This window comes from Melanerpes formicivorus, unplaced genomic scaffold, assembly GCF_026170545.1.
Source record: "Melanerpes formicivorus ecotype bairdi unplaced genomic scaffold, bMelFor1.0.p_v2 SCAF_29, whole genome shotgun sequence".
NCBI classification, from domain to species: Eukaryota; Metazoa; Chordata; class Aves; order Piciformes; family Picidae; genus Melanerpes; species Melanerpes formicivorus.
Genome location: NW_027142381.1, coordinates 10331375 through 10347760, shown reverse-complemented (window position 1 = coordinate 10347760; position 16386 = coordinate 10331375). Strand labels below are relative to the sequence as shown.

At 57.4% G+C, this 16386-nt stretch overlaps 2 long non-coding RNA genes across 2 annotated transcripts; both read right to left on the bottom strand.

The window, feature by feature from the left end:
- Positions 1-1736: 1736 nt before the first annotated feature.
- LOC137449449 (uncharacterized) lies at positions 1737-7742 on the bottom strand. Its single transcript, XR_010989387.1, has 4 exons — positions 6788-7742; positions 6422-6663; positions 6047-6310; positions 1737-5766 (listed from the first exon to the last, which is right to left on the bottom strand). It is a non-coding gene; the product is annotated as an uncharacterized lncRNA (long non-coding RNA).
- Positions 7743-12595: 4853 nt separating this feature from the next.
- LOC137449477 (uncharacterized) lies at positions 12596-14924 on the bottom strand. The gene is made up of 4 exons (XR_010989398.1): positions 14636-14924; positions 13683-13816; positions 13413-13580; positions 12596-12754 (listed from the first exon to the last, which is right to left on the bottom strand). It is a non-coding gene; the product is annotated as an uncharacterized lncRNA (long non-coding RNA).
- Positions 14925-16386: the final 1462 nt, after the last annotated feature.

The window sequence follows — 16386 nt, the reverse complement described above, 5'->3', positions numbered from 1 at the left end:
TCTTTTCATTTCAGAGAGCCCCACACCGTTTCATTTCAGGCCAGCATTGCACCATTTCATTATTTCATTTCAGAGAGCCCCAACACCGTTTCATTTCTGGCCAGCATTGCAGCATTTCACCTCTTTTCATTTCAGAGAGCCCCCACACTGTTTCATTTCTGGCCAGCATTGCACCATTTCACCTCTTTTCATTTCAGAGAGCCCCACACCGTTTCATTTCAGGCCAGCATTGCACCATTTCGCGTCTTTTCATTTCAGACAGCCCCCACACCATTTCATTTCAGGCCAGCATTGCACCATTTGATCATTTCATTTCAGAGAGCCCCCACACCATTTCATTTCAGGCCAGCATTGCACCATTTCACCTCTTTTCATTTCAGAGAGCCCCCACACCGTTTCATTTCAGGCCAGCATTGCACCATTTCACCTCTTTTCATTTCAGACAGCCCCCACACCGTTTCATTTCTGGCCAGCATTGCACCATTTGTTGATTTCATTTCAGAGAGCCCCCACACAGTTTCATTTCAGGCCAGCATTGCACCATTTGTTGATTTCATTTCAGAGAGCCCCCACACCATTTCATTTCTGGCCAGCATTGCACCATTTCACCTCTTTTCATTTCAGAGAGCCCCTACACCATTTCATTTCTGGCCAGCATTGCACCATTTCACCTCTTTTCATTTCAGAGAGCCCCCACACCGTTTCATTTCTGGCCAGCATTGCACCATTTCACCTCTTTTCATTTCAGAGAGCCCCCACACCATTTCATTTCAGGCCGGCATTGCACCATTTCACCTCTTTTCATTTCAGAGAGCCCCCACACCGTTTCATTTCTGGCCAGCATTGCACCATTTCACCTCTTTTCATTTCAGAGAGCCCCCACACCGTTTCATTTCTGGCCAGCATTGCACCATTTGTTGATTTCATTTCAGAGAGCCCCCACACCGTTTCATTTCTGGCCAGCATTGCACCATTTGTTGATTTCATTTCAGAGAGCCCCCACACCGTTTCATTTCTGGCCAGCATTGCACCATTTCACCTCTTTTCATTTCAGAGAGCCCCCACACCGTTTCATTTCAGTCCAGCATTGCACCATTTCACCTCTTTTCATTTCAGAGAGCCCCCACACCACTTCATTTCTGGCCAGAATTGCACCATTTCACCTCTTTTCATTTCAGAGCGCCCCCACACCGTATCATTTCAGGCCAGCATTGCACCATTTGTTGATTTCATTTCAGAGAGCCCCCACACCGTTTCATTTCTGGCCAGCATTGCACCATTTCACCTCTTTTCATTTCAGAGAGCCCCCACACCGTTTCATTTCTGGCCAGCATTGCACCATTTGATTATTTCATTTCAGAGAGCCCCCACATCATTTCCTTTCTGGCCGGAATTGCACCATTTGATTATTTCATTTCAGAGAGCCCCCACACCATTTCATTTCTGGCCAGCATTGCACCATTTCACCTCTTTTCATTTCAGAGAGCCCCCACACCGTTTCATTTCTGGCCAGCATTGCACCATTTCACCTCTTTTCATTTCAGAGCGCCCCCACACCGTTTCATTTCTGGCCAGCATTGCACCATTTGATTATTTCATTTCAGAGAGCCCCCACACCGTTTCATTTCTGGCCAGCATTGCACCATTTCACCTCTTTTCATTTCAGAGAGCCCCCACACCGTTTCATTTCTGGCCAGCATTGCACCATTTGTTGATTTCATTTCAGAGAGCCCCCCACACCGTTTCATTTCTGGCCAGCATTGCACCATTCGTTGATTTCAATTCAGAGAGCCCCCACACCATTTCATTTCTGGCCATCATTGCACCATTTCACCTCTTTTCATTTCAGAGAGCCCCCACACCGTTTCATTTCTGGCCAGCATTGCACCATTTGTTGATTTCATTTCAGAGAGCCCCCACACCATTTCATTTCAGGCCAGCATTGCACCATTTCACGTCTTTTCATTTCAGAGAGCCCCCACACCGTTTCATTTCAGGCCAGCATTGCACCATTTCATTATTTCATTTCAGAGAGGCCCCCACACCGTTTCATTTCAGGCCAGCATTGCACCATTTGTTGATTTCATTTCAGAGAGCCCCCACACTGTTTCATTTCAGGCCAGCATTGCACCATTTGTTGATTTCATTTCTGAGAGCCCCACACCCTTTCATTTCAGGCCAGCATTGCACCATTTGATCATTTCATTTCAGAGAGCCCCCACACCGTTTCATTTCATGCCAGCATTGCTCCATTTGATCATTTCATTTCTGAGAGCCTCACACAGTTTCATTTCAGGCCAGCATTGCACCATTTGATCATTTCATTTCAGAGAGCCCCCACACCGTTTCATTTCAGGCTAGCATTACACCATTTCACCTCTTTTCATTTCAGAGCGCCCCCACACCGTTTCATTTCATGCCAGCATTGCACCATTTCACCTCTTTTCATTTCAGAGCGCCCCCACACCGTTTCATTTCTGGCCAGCATTGCACCATTTGATTATTTCATTTCAGAGAGCCCCCACACCGTTTCATTCCAGGCCAGCATTGCACCATTTGTTGATTTCATTTCAGAGAGCCCCCACACCGTTTCATTTCAGGCCAGCATTGCACCATTTGATTATTTCATTTCAGAGAGCCCCCACACCGTTTCATTTCTGGCCAGCATTGCACCATTAGTTGATTTCATTTCAGAGAGCCCCCACACCGTTTCATTTCTGGCCAGCATTGCACCATTTGTTGATTTCATTTCAGAGAGCCCCCACACCGTTTCATTTCAGGCCAGCATTGCACCATTTGATTATTTCATTTCTGAGAGCCCCACACAGTTTCATTTCAGGCCAGCATTGCACCATTTCATCATTTCATTTCAGAGAGCCCCCACACCGTTTCATTTCTGGCCAGCATTGCACCATTTGATCATTTCATTTCAGAGAGCCCCCACACAGTTTCATTTCAGGCCGGCATTGCACCATTTCACCTCTTTTCATTTCAGAGAGCCCCCACACCATTTCATTTCAGGCCAGCATTGCACCATTTCACCTCTTTTCATTTCAGAGAGCCCCCACACCGTTTCATTTCAGGCCAGCATTGCACCATTTCACCTCTTTTCATTTCAGAGAGCCCCCACACCGTTTCATTTCAGGCCAGCATTGCACCATTTCATCATTTCATTTCAGAGAGCCCCCACACCGTTTCATTTCTGGCCAGCATTGCACCATTTGATCATTTCATTTCAGAGAGCCCCACACAGTTTCATTTCAGGCCAGCATTGCACCATTTGATCATTTCATTTCAGAGAACCCCCACACCGTTTCATTTCAGGCCAGCATTGCACCATTTGTTGATTTCATTTCTGAGAGCCCCACACAGTTTCATTTCAGGCCAGCATTGCACCATTTGATCATTTCATTTCAGAGAGCCCCCACACCGTTTCATTTCAGGCCAGCATTGCACCATTTGATCATTTCATTTCAGAGAACCCCCACACCGTTTCATTTCAGGCCAGCATTGCACCATTTGTTGATTTCATTTCTGAGAGCCCCACACAGTTTCATTTCAGGCCAGCATTGCACCATTTGATCATTTCATTTCAGAGAGCCCCCACACCGTTTCATTTCAGGCCAGCATTGCTCCATTTGATCATTTCATTTCAGAGAGCCCCACACAGTTTCATTTCAGGCCAGCATTGCACCATTTCATGTCTTTTCATTTCAGAGAGCCCCCACACCGTTTCATTTCTGGCCAGCATTGCACCATTTCACCTCTTTTCATTTCAGAGAGCCCCCACACCATTTCATTTCAGGCCAGCATTGCACCATTTCGCGTCTTTTCATTTCAGAGAGCCCCCACACCGTTTCATTTCAGTCCAGCATTGCACCATTTGTTGATTTCATTTCAGAGAGCCCCCACACCGTTTCATTTCAGGCCAGCATTGCACCATTTCATGTCTTTTCATTTCAGAGAGCCCCCACACCGTTTCATTTCAGGCCAGCATTGCACCATTTCACCTCTTTTCATTTCAGAGAGCCCCCACACCGTTTCATTTCAGGCCAGCATTGCACCATTTCACCTCTTTTCATTTCAGAGAGCCCCCACACCGTTTCATTTCAGGCCAGCATTGCACCATTTCACCTCTTTTCATTTCAGAGAGCCCCCACACCATTTCATTTCTGGCCAGCATTGCACCATTTCACCTCTTTTCATTTCAGAGAGCCCCCACACCGTTTCATTTCAGGCCAGCATTGCACCATTTCACCTCTTTTCATTTCAGAGAGCCCCCACACCGTTTCATTTCAGGCCAGCATTGCACCATTTGATCATTTCATTTCAGAGAGCCCCCACACCGTTTCATTTCAGGCCAGCATTGCACCATTTCATGTCTTTTCATTTCAGAAAGCCCCCACACCCTTTCATTTCAGGCCAGCATTGCACCATTTCACCTCTTTTCATTTCAGAGAGCCCCCACACCGTTTCATTTCAGGCCAGCATTGCACCATTTCACCTCTTTTCATTTCAGAGAGCCCCCACACGATTTCATTTCTGGCCAGCATTGCACCATTTCACCTCTTTTCATTTCAGAGAGCCCCCACACCGTTTCATTTCTGGCCAGCATTGCACCATTTGTTGATTTCATTTCAGAGAGCCCCCACACCGTTTCATTTCAGGCCAGCATTGCACCATTTGATCATTTCATTTCAGAAAGCTCCCACTCCATTTCATTTCAGGCCAGCATTGCACCATTTCACCTGGTCTCATTTCAGAGAGCCCCACACCAGTTCATTTCAGGCCAGCATTGCACCATTTCACCTGGTCTCATTTCAGAAAGCCCCACACCATTTCATTTCAGGCCGCATTGCAACGTTTCGTCACTTCGTTTCTGAGAGCTCCACACCGTTTCGTCAACAGAAAATCCTGCTAAAAATACCTGCTTTTTCCGTGGATAGTCAAGAGTATTACCTATTGCTACATAAGAAGCTTTGCAATCATCCCCATTGGATCTGTCCCATTAAATACCAAGGCTTCCGTAATGTAAAAATGAATTCCAAGTATGGTAAGGCACGGCTTGCAAACATCTACGAAATGTGTAACGATTGCTCAGGAATGGGGGGTCTTCCTTTGTGCTGCGAGAGTCGTCGTTTTGCTTTGGGCTTTTTTACGTCATCTGGGATTTTTTGGCTTCTTAGTTTACATGCCGATAGGAACCGTTTTCCCCCGCACCCGCCGATTGCGCAACACATACCCTACGACTGAAAACCGACTGAAAAAATAAAACAACTGTTTACATCGACAGGGAAGAATGGGATCGATTGCTACGTAGATACTTCGCAATCGCCGAGCCGAGCCGCGCCGCGCCGCACTTTTAGGGGAAGAAAACCCTCTTGTTTGCCTGAGAGCGCCGAGGCGACTCACCCCGAGACTATAAATCCAACTACAATCCTCTCCTCTCTATAGAGATATTCAGGAATGGTATTCATTGCGACGGTAAAGAGGCTCTGAAGGTACCCCCTCACCGGATCTCCTCTCTGCAAGATCTCCGGCAAGTGATGCCGGAACGGAAAAGCGATTTGCGCGTAGAGCAAAGCCAATTTTGGCAACGTACCTACCAAAGGGGAATCGATTGAAAGCGGCGGACTTACGCTGAGCGTTCGGGGGGGCGTCTCTTGCCGCCGCGTGTGGGAAGCGCCCCGCCGGCCTCCGCTCGGAAGGTTTTTCCGTTCCGAGAAAAACCAACCCGACGCCGAAACCGGTGAGTGTTTAAAAACCCTACAACGCAAAGGAAAATCCGTGAGCTGTTGTGTACTAGAGATACGCACTGTAAGTTTACGTCTTTCAGAACCCCATGCAGCGCATTTCAAAGCCTCTTTTCAGACAAATTAATACCAGACTGCTGCGCCTACTTAAACAGCAGAGCTATGAAGTTGCAAGAGAGGGGTGTCAGGGTTAGCTGGCCTCTTAGGGATTTTAATCCCCTCTGAGAACGTGCAAGCGTTTCAAACGAGCTGCTACGTAAGAACCCCAGAGAGCGGCAGAGGCTGGCGCTTACCTGGAAGGGAGCCCGAGGAAACCAGGAAGCATCTGAGCGAGGAGCTGAGCCCCGCCAAGCCCCCAACGTGCCGGTTCCGTCCACCTCGCCTCGTCTCGGGGAGCCCCGCGCCGGTTCCGTCCGGTTCCGTTTGCCTCGGTTCGCCTCGGGCGGCCCCGCGGGTGAGCTGCCACGGGGAGTTTGAGTCACCGCCGGCTGAGGCGAGGAAAAATCTTTTCCTTCGCTGAAAGCGCTATGCCGACTCACCCTAAAACTGAAACTTTCCTGTTTACATGGATAGTAAAGAATAGGGTCAATTGCTATATGAAAACCTTTGCAGTCTCCCCCATTGGAATGCTTAGTGGAACCCCCGGGTTCCACCCCGAGGGCTCTTACCTGTGGCAGCGATTTGCCTTTCTCCCTTGTGGGACGCACCCTTAGGGCTTACACGTTACCCCTTTCCCTTGCCAGCAGTCCTTTTCCTGCCTGAAGGCTCTTGTCTCTTCCTGGGGTGATCTGACTGAGTTAAAAGAGCTCTGCCTGAGAAGCCTCTAAGGGGGCGCCCGGAGAGGTCCTGCGCCTCGGCGGGCCCCGCAGCCCGACGGAGAGGGGTCCTGCCGCGGTCCTCGGAAACCAATCTGGGGGAAAAGACGAAAGCCACGGCTCGGGTAACTGCCGGAGTTCTATAGGGCTCGCTACAGCCCTGGACGGCTGTGGGATCTCCCCTAAAGGTCTCAGAGCCGAGCGGTTTCACAAACTCACCTTACTTCTGTGAAAGAGGAGGTTGGACTATTTCCCAGAAGTCTGCTGCATGTTTTCCTGGTTTCTGCAGATAGTTTTCCTCCTTTTCTTACCAGCGACTTATGTGAAGTCTTAGGGCTTTTAATCCCCTCCTAGAACATTCAGGCGTATCGAACCTTCGGAGCACCTACACGGGAACCGCGGACAGCGACAGAGGCTGGCGCTAACCTGGTGCGGAGCTCAGCCGGACAAAGGGAACCCACGGAAGCTAAAGGAAGCCGAGCTGAGAGCAGACCTCGGCGGAGCCGGCTGGCCCCCGGGGGAGCCGAGCCCCGGCGCGTCTGGTGAGAGGCAGCCCGGCCGGCCGGAGCCGCCGTCTGTTCGGGGGAAGGAAATCCTCCGGCTTCACAGAGAGCCGAGCCGACTCGCCCTAAGACTGCCAATCTCTCCTGTTCATATAGGTAGTCAGGACTGGCACTAAGTGCCAGGTAACAAGGCTCTGAACTCACCCCCGCTGCGTCTCTTCCATTACACGCAAAGGCTGCTAGCAGGTAGAAGCCGATTGCAAGCAGAGCAAAGCAGTTTGAAAACAGAACTACGAAATGGGTCTCAAGGAATTAAAGACGGGGAACCCTCCTCGGTGCGTGTTGGGGGGGGGGGATCCTTTGTTTCTTTTGCCTTTATTCTTTGTCCTGAGGTTTCTTTGGGTTTTGGTCTCTTTAATTTGAATGGAAGTAACCTCTGAGGAGAGCCCAGCGAAGCCTCCCCCCACACACAGGGGTGAGAATCCCCTACCTGGTCAGTGCTGCCCCCGCTCTTAAGGGGCCTGCTGGCATCTAAGGTGGATCTGGGGGTATCAAAGGGGAATTCGGGCACACAGAGAGGTATATGGGGAGGCTCTGGAGGGGCTCCAAAAGGACCTTTCAGTTGGATCCAACTGAGGCCACCGCCACCAAGCCACGCCCCCCAAACTGAGGCCGCCACCAAGCCAGCCCCCCCACCCACCCAAACACATAGGCCGCCGGCAAGAAAAGCAACCCCCCCACCCCCCCCCAGCAACAGAAGCTGCCGCCAAGCCAGCCAAACCCCCACCCCAGCAACAGAAGCTGCCGCCGCCAAGCCGGCCACCCCCCAACCCCCCCAAACCACAGAGGGCGCCGCCACCAAGCCAGCCACCCCCAACCCCCACCCAATAACAGAGGCCGCCGCCAAACCAGCCACGCATCCCACCCACCCCAGTCACAACAGAGGCCGCCGCCACCAAGCCAGTCCCCCCCCCCCCAACCCAGGCCACCGCCGCCAAGCCAGCCCCCCCCCCCCAACCACAGAGGCCACCGCCGCCAAGCCAAGCCAGCCCCCCCCCCACGGCCCACCCAGTAACAGAGGCCGCCGCCAAAAAGCCAGCCACCCCACACACACCCAAAAACATGGGCTGCCGCCAAATCAGCCACCACCCCTACCCCCCACCCAACAACAGAGGCCGCTGCCAAGGCAGCCACGCATCCCACCCCCCGCCCAACAGAGGCCGCCACTGCCAAGCCAGCCAAACCCCCAACCAACAACAAACGCTGCTGCCGCCAAGGCAGCCAGCCCACCACCCCATAACAGAGGACGCTGCTGCCAAGCCAGCCACCCCCCCACCCACCCAACGCCAACAGAGGCCGCCGCCAAAAAGCCAGCCACCACCCCCAACCACATAGGCCGCCGCAGCCAAGACAGCCACCTCCCCACTCCCCCACCCAATAACAGAGGCTGCCGCCAAACCAGCCACGCATCCCACCCCTCCCACCCAATAACAGAGGCCACCACCGCCAAGCCAGCCACTCCCCCACACCCCCACCCAATAACAGGGGCCGCCGCCAAGCCAAGCCAGCCCCCCCACACGGCCCACCCAGTAACAGAGGCCACTGCCAAAAAGCCAGCCACCCCCCTACCCACCCACAACCAACAGAGGCCGCTGCCAAAAAGCCAGCCACCCCCCCAACCAACCACATAGGCCGCTGCCGCCAAGCCAGCCAACCCCCCCCACCCCAGCAACAGAAGCTGCTGCCACCGCACCAGCCACCCCTCAAACCCCCCAAACCACAGAGGGTGACGCCACCACACCAGCCACCCCCCCAACCCCCACCCAATAACAGAGGCTGCCACCAAACAACCACACATCCCACCCACCCCAGTCACAGCAGAGGCCGCCGCCGCCAAGCCAGCCACAGCCCCCCCACCCAGCCACACAGGCCGCCGCCAAGACAAGCAACCACCCCATGCCCCCCAGCAACAGAAGCTGCCGTCGCCAAGCTGGCCATCCCCCACCCCCCCCCAAAAAACAGAGGCCACTGACAAGCCAGCCACGCATCCCACCCACTCCAGTCACAACAGAGGCCGCCGCTGCCAAGCCAGCCAAACCCCCAGCCCCGCAACAGAAGCTGCCGCCACCAAGCCGGCCATCCCCTAACCCCCCCAAAAAACAGAGGCCGCTGCCACCAAGCCAGCAAATTGCCCCACACCCCCCAGCAACAGAAGCTGCCGCCGCCAAGCTGGCCACCCACTGACCCCCCCAAAAAACAGAGGGCGCTGCCACCAAGCCTGCCCCCCAAACCCCCACCCAATAACAGAGGCCGCCGCCAAACCAGCCACGCATCCCACCCACCCCAGTCACAACAGAGGCCACCGCCACCAAGCCAAGCCAGCACCCCCCCACGGCCCACCCAGTAACAGAGGCCGCCGCCAAAAAGCCAGCCACCCCACACACACCCAAAAACATGGGCTGCCACCAAACCAGCCACCACCCCTACCCCCCACCCAACAACAGAGGCCGCTGCCAAGGCAGCCACGCATCCCACCCCCCACCCAACAGAGGCCGCCGCTGCCAAGCCAGCCAAACCCCCAACCAACAAGAGACGCTGCTGCCGCCAAGGCAGCCGGCCCACCACCCCATAACAGAGGCTGTCGCTGCAAAGCCAGCCACCCCCCCCCCCACCCAACGCCAACAGAGGCCACCGCCAAAAAGCCAGCCACCCCCCCAACCACAGAGGACGCTGCCGCCAAGCCAGCAAATCCCCTCATGCCCCCCAGCAACAGAAGCTGCCGCCGCCGCGCCAGCCACCCCCCAACCCCCCCAAACCACAGAGGGCGCCGCCACCATGCCAGCCACCCCTCCAACCCCCACCCAATAACAGAGGCCGCCGCCAAACCAGCCACGCATCCCACCCACCCCAGTCACAACAGAGGCCGCCGCCACCAAGCCAGTCCCCCCTCCCTCCCAACACAGGCCACCGCCGCCAAGCCAGCCCCCCGCCCAACCACAGAGGCCACCGCCACCAAGCCAAGCCAGCCTCCCCCCACGGCCCACCCAGTAACAGAGGCCGCCGCCAAAAAGCCAGCCACCCCACACACACCCAAAAACATGGGCTGCCACCAAACCAGCCAACACCCCTACCCCCCACCCAACAGAGGCCGCTGCCAAGGCAGCCACGCATCCCACCCCCCGCCCAACAGAGGCCGCCGCTGCCAAGCCAGCCAAACCCCCAACCAACAACAGACGCTGCCGCCGCCAAGGTAGCCGGCCCACCACCCCATAACAGAGGCCGTTGCTGCAAAGCCAGTCACCCCCCCACCCACCCAACGCCAACAGAGGCCGCCGCCAAAAAGCCAGCCACCCCCCCAACCACAGAGGACGCTGCCGCCAAGCCAGCAAATCCCCTCATGCCCCCCAGCAACAGAAGCTGCCGCCGCCGTGCCAGCCACCCCCCAAACCACAGAGGGCGCCGCCACCACACCAGCCACCCCCCCAACCCCCACCCAATAACAGAGGCCGCCACCAAACCAGCCACGCATTCCACCCACCCCAGTCACAGCAGAGGCCGCCGCCACCAAGCCAGCCACAGCCCCCCCACCCAGCCACATAGGCCGCCGCCAAGACAAGCAACCACCCCATGCCCCCCAGCAACAGAAGCTGCTGCCAAGCCAGCGACGCATCCCATCCCAGCAACAGAAGCTGCCGTCGCCAAGCTGGCCACCCCCCACACCCCCCAAAAAACAGAGGCCGCTGCCAAGCCAGCCACCCCCCAGCCCTGCAACAGAAGCTGCCGCCACCAAGCCGGCCACCTCCTAACCCCCCCAAAAACCAGAGGGCGCTGCCACCAAGCCTACCCCCACCCAATAACAGAGGCCACTGCCAAAAAGCCAGCCACACCCCCACACCCAAAAACATGGGCTGCCGCCAAACCAGCCACCACCCCTACCCCACACACACAACAGAGGCCGCTGCCAAGGCAGCCACACATCCCACCCCCCACCCAACAGAGGCTGCCACTGCCATGCCAGCCAACCCCCCAACCAACAACAGACACTGCCACCACCAAGCCAGCCACCCCCCCACCCACCCAACACCAACAGAGACCGCCGCCAAAAAGCCAGCCACCCTCCCCAACCAACCACATAAGCCGCCGCCACCAAGCCAGTCAACCCCCCCACCCCAGCAAGAGAAGCTGCCGCCTCCAAGCCAGGCGCCCCCAAAGCCCCCCCAAAAAACAGAGGCCGCCACCGCACCAGCGAATCCCCCCACACCCCCCAGCAACAGAAGCTGCTGCAGCCAGCCACCCCCCAATGCCCCCAAAAAACGGAGGGTGACGCCGCCAAGCCAGCGATCCCCCCAATCCCCACCCAATAACAGAGGCCGCCGCCAAACCAGCCACGCATCCCACCCCCCCCAACCAATAACAGAGGCCACCGCCAGGCCAAGCCCCCCCCCCCCCCCACGGCCCACCCGATAACAGAAGCTGCCGCCAAAAAGCCAGCCACCCCCCCACACACACCCAAAAACATGGGCTGACACCAAACCAGCCAACACCCCCCACCCAACAACAAAGGCTGTGGCCAAGCCAGCCACGCATCCCACCCCCCACCCAACAGAAGCCGCCGCTGCCAAGCCGGCCAACCCCCCAACCAACAACAGACGCTGCTGCCGCCGCCAAGCCAGCCAACCCCCCCCGCCCAATAACAGAGGCCGCCGCTGCCAAGCTGGCCAACCCCCCACACACACCAGAGGCTGCCAGCAAGCCAGCCCCCACTCCCCCCCCCCCCCCCAACTAACCCTAACCATCCAACTGAAGTGCCCCCAGGTGACCCTCCATTGGCTCCCACATGTCCCTGAATTCCTCTTTGATACCCCCACACCCACCATAGATGCTCACAAACCCCATGAAGTGGGGGGGACACTGACCGGTCAGGGGGGGCATCTCCTCCGGGTGCGTGGGGAGCGACTCAGCTGGCCTCTCTTCAGAGGCCTTTCCATTCAAATTAAACAACTGAATATAAAACCAGTGGGGTCTCCTTTGTGTGTGTTGTGCAGTTTTAATTTGCCGCTCAGGACCATTGGAAACCTTTTGGCATAGACGTTACTACTGCTCTGCAACCTCTGGAGGAACAGCATGGCTTTTCCTCCGCTACAATACCTCACGCTAATACTTACGTTTTGTCATGGGTTTCCGTCCCCTCCGGGAACGTTCGGGCAAGCGGTCCGCCGGCAGCGTTTGGGAGAGGCTGCCCCCGCCCCTCGCTCGCCCGCTCCTCGGCTGCGTCGTCGCTGCAGCGATTTGAGCCTTACCTGGGAGCTCAGAGCTCGGATGGTGTCAAGGCTGAGAATCTCTCTCCTGCTCCCCCCCTCCTCCCTCCCAACACAGGGGGAAAAAAAAAAAGGAAAGGACCAAATCCAGCAAGAAATAATTTGGAGTCAGCTGGGAAGCAGAGAGTTTAGTAGAACACTCGCAAGCCCTCCACCCTGTCTTCAGAATGGGCGTTCACCCCGCCACAAGCCACCCCTCCGTTCCCCTCCCGCTCCCCTGTCACAGCCCTGTCATCCGCTCCTGGCACGTGGTATTCAACTCCTCGAGGCGAGTCCCTGGTTATCCCGGCTTGTTCTCTCTCAGGGCAGTCTCTCTGGTGCTGGAACTGGGCAGGGATGTGGAGAAGAATCAGGAATCAGTCTGACTTTGAAAGGAAAAGAGAAAAAAAATCAGGAACAGTCCATTGCTGCAGGGACAGCAGGAACAAGTACAGGTGGGATGATCCAGGAGCTCTGTGGGTTGCTGTGCAGTGCGTATGTTGAGTCCTGGACACCAGGCTGGTGTTAAGCCAGGAGGGAAAGAGGTTAGACCGACTTCTAACTATTCGCACAGTGACTATAATGCATTGATGTGTGTTGCCCCCTCTGAGTTCATCCTCTCTCAGCCGGAGTCACATTCTGCTGTGGGATATGCTGAATGTCCCCAGTTTCCAACATGCTCCACTAGGTGTGACCAGGCCTCTTGGCAGCAGCCGCCCCTGGGGTTGGTTTGCCCGGTGCTGGCAAGCCCTCCGCCCTGTTTTTGCAATGGTCTGTAACCCCCCACAATCGCCCACCCCCACGTGGCATCGCGGTAGGAAAGACAGAGACAGCTGAGGGGCTGCCCTGCTTCTGATAGCCCTGACCCACGGACGCCCTTCTTGGTAGGGTTTGCGCCTTCGGGACGCAGCTGAGTTTTTGCTGCGCCTCTCTGTGAGAGCTGTTGCGTGGCTCTGCGTCTCTGAGCGTGTTCCCTGTTCCCCAGGATTTACTACGCCCCAATTGCCTTGCAGTCCGTGCATTTCTCCCTGGCCATCAACCAACCTCTAATGCCTGTTGCTCTCTAATTAAATCTTTCGATGGTTTCAGCTTTCTGAGCCTGTGTTGGTACGACTCCTGCTCAGGGCACCGCAAGAGAGACAAACCCTCCTTCTGTCCTGTGGTTCCGGGAAGGGTCCTGGCACTCGCAGGCAGGTACCAACGGGGTAGCGACTGTGAAGTGACATCAGCCTTGCTTGGTCGACCAAGTGGAAAGCAAAGAGTCAAACGGTAAGGAGTGGAGCAAAAAGCAAAGCTTAGCTCTCAGTTACTCACGTTGTAAAGCTGTGAGTAGGTTTCCCTGCACCCTAGAAAAACACTGCACAGGCATCTCATTTTTCTCTGGCATTCATTTAACTCGCAGAGCTGTGGGGGAGTTTACTGGGAGACTTGGAAAGGCAGTAAGAGCACTAGGAAGGGAATTTGGAGTTACGGGGAGGAACACAAAGACGACAGGTGCCACGCTAGAAGAGCACTTACTGTTACCGGGAGAAGACCCCTCCTGACTCTTCCTGACTGCTGCGCGCCCCGGCCCGCCCGCCCGCTCGCCCCGGCCCGGCCCGCCCGCCCGCTCGCCCCGGCCCGGCCCGCCCGCCCGCTCGCCCCGGCCCGGCCCGCCCGCCCGCTCGCCCCGGCCCGGCCCGCCCGCCCGCTCGCCCCGGCCCGGCCCGCCCGCCCGCTCGCCCCGGCCCGGCCCGCCCGCCCGCTCGCCCCGGCCCGGCCCGGCCCGCCCGCCCGCTCGCCCCGGCCCGGCCCGGCCCGCCCGCCCGCTCGCCCCGGCCCGGCCCGCCCGCCCGCTCGCCCCGGCCCGGCCCGCCCGCCCGCTCGCCCCCGGCCCGGCCCGCCCGCCCGCTCGCCCCGGCCCGGCCCGGCCCGCCCCGCCCCGCTCGCCCCGGCCCGGCCCGGCCCGCCCGCCCGCTCGCCCCGGCCCGGCCCGGCCCGCCCGCCCGCTCGCCCCCGGCCCGGCCCGCCCGCCCGCTCGCCCCGGCCCGGCCCGGCCCGCCCGCCCCGGCCCGGCCCGCCCGCCCGCTCGCCCCGGCCCGGCCCGCCCGCCCGCTCGCCCCCAGCCCCGGCCCCGACCCCGACCGGTAGTGCGCGAGTCCCCCGCCCCGTCGCGGCTCCCAAACGGTCCCGGCTCGGCTCCGGGAACCCCCCTGCAAGCAAAGCCAGAGCGCGGTCCTGCAGCTGCCAGAGAAAAGCCCCGGAGAGCTGTGGAGGCAGGCACTCACCTAGCACAGAGCGAGCAGGAACCCGATAGCCCCGGCGGGCCAGTGAGCGCCGTTTTAAAGCCGCCAGCCCCGTGCGAGCGAACAATCCTCGCTGCGACGCATGCGCTGAACCCATGGCAACGATCGCGACGCTATCGCCCTGGCGGGACCGGAGCCCATGTCAGCGCTCGAGTCAGGCTCTCTCTCCCTTTTCCCTTCTCCCCCTAACAACTTTCCAGCATTTCAAGCGTTCAGCGCGGTTCGCTGCAGCGCTGAGCGCCCTCGGGGCGGCACGCGCCGCGGCACGGCGGCGGTGCCGCCCGTGACGCACGCGGGGGCGGCCCTGAGCACTGCCCTGGGCGTGGGCAGCAGCTCGGCCAGGCCCCGTTCGGGATGTTTTGGCATTTAAATCGAAACCCTACACCGCGCGCAGGTAAAAGCCTCTGTTTATGATGGGTACGGCCACAGGCTGTGCTTATAGCTCAAGCCCCTGTGTGACTTCATTACGATTCTCACAGCCTTTAAAACAGAGAGGGGAGACGGGGGGTCGTTTCCAAAGTTTTGTGACACAGCAGTCGCTCCAACTCCTCCCTCTCCAGCTGGAGAGGGTCTGCTCTGCATCGCCTCTCACGGCACTGACGCTGTGAAATGTTCTGTGGTCCCCTACGAGACTTGTCAGCGGTTTAGGGGGGTGCCCCCAGCCCTCACCTGCTCCTCTGCTGCAGCATCCCCCTGCCCCATGTCCGCCCAGAATCCCCCCGCTCCCTTTGATTCTCCCCCCAAAAGGCAGAATGTGAAGCAAACTGCCCGGCCAGCAGCTCCGTCCTTTCCTAGTCAGATGTGTACACATCCCCTCTCCCCCCGAAGGGGAGCTCTGCTGCAGCAATGAAGGGGGGCAGGGAAGGGTCCCCCACAAACAGCTGCAGCTACTCCAGCCCCCGTGCTGCCGGCTGGTGGCTGCCCCACGGTGGGGAATGTGCCAGAGGTCGATGTCTCTCACACCCAGTTTGGGTTGGACCCCTGGGCAGCGATGCTCCGCCCGAGGCCTCCATCGGAGGCCGCAGGCAGGTTCCTCGCTGCTGCCTTTGCGCCTCAGACGCAGCCACCCTTGGATCCTCCTGAAGCCATGCGGTGCTCCGGTGCACCACAGGCTACCCCGAAAGCTACTTCCTAGACTGACATGGAGCAGAAAGAGAGCAGAGTTTTCTCTAGCTAGGCACAGGAGACTCCCGTGTGGGAATGCATGCAGGGACCCCCCTGGTGCAGCAGGAATCATTTATTGGTGCAGCAGGAACCACTTACTGGTGCAGCAGGAATCATTTATTGGTGCAGCAGGAATCATTTATTGCTGCAGCAGGAATAATTTATTGGTGCAGCAGGAATCACTTACTGGTGCAGCAGGAATCATTTATTGCTGCAGCAGGAATAATTTATTGGTGCAGCAGGAATCACTTACTGGTGCAGCAGGAATCATTTATTGGTGCAGCAGGAATCATTTATTGCTGCAGCAGGAATCACTTACTGGTGCAGCAGGAATCATTTTTTGGTGCAGCAGGAATCACTTACTGGTGCAGCAGGAATCATTTACTGGTGCAGCAGGAATCACTTACTGGTGCAGCAGGAATCACTTACTGGTGCAGCAGGAATCATTTATTGGTGCAGCAGGAAGCACTTACTGGTGCAGCAGGAATCATTTATTGCTGCAGCAGGAATCATTTATTGCTGCAGCAGGAATCACTTACTGGTGCAGCAGGAATCATTTACTGGTGCAG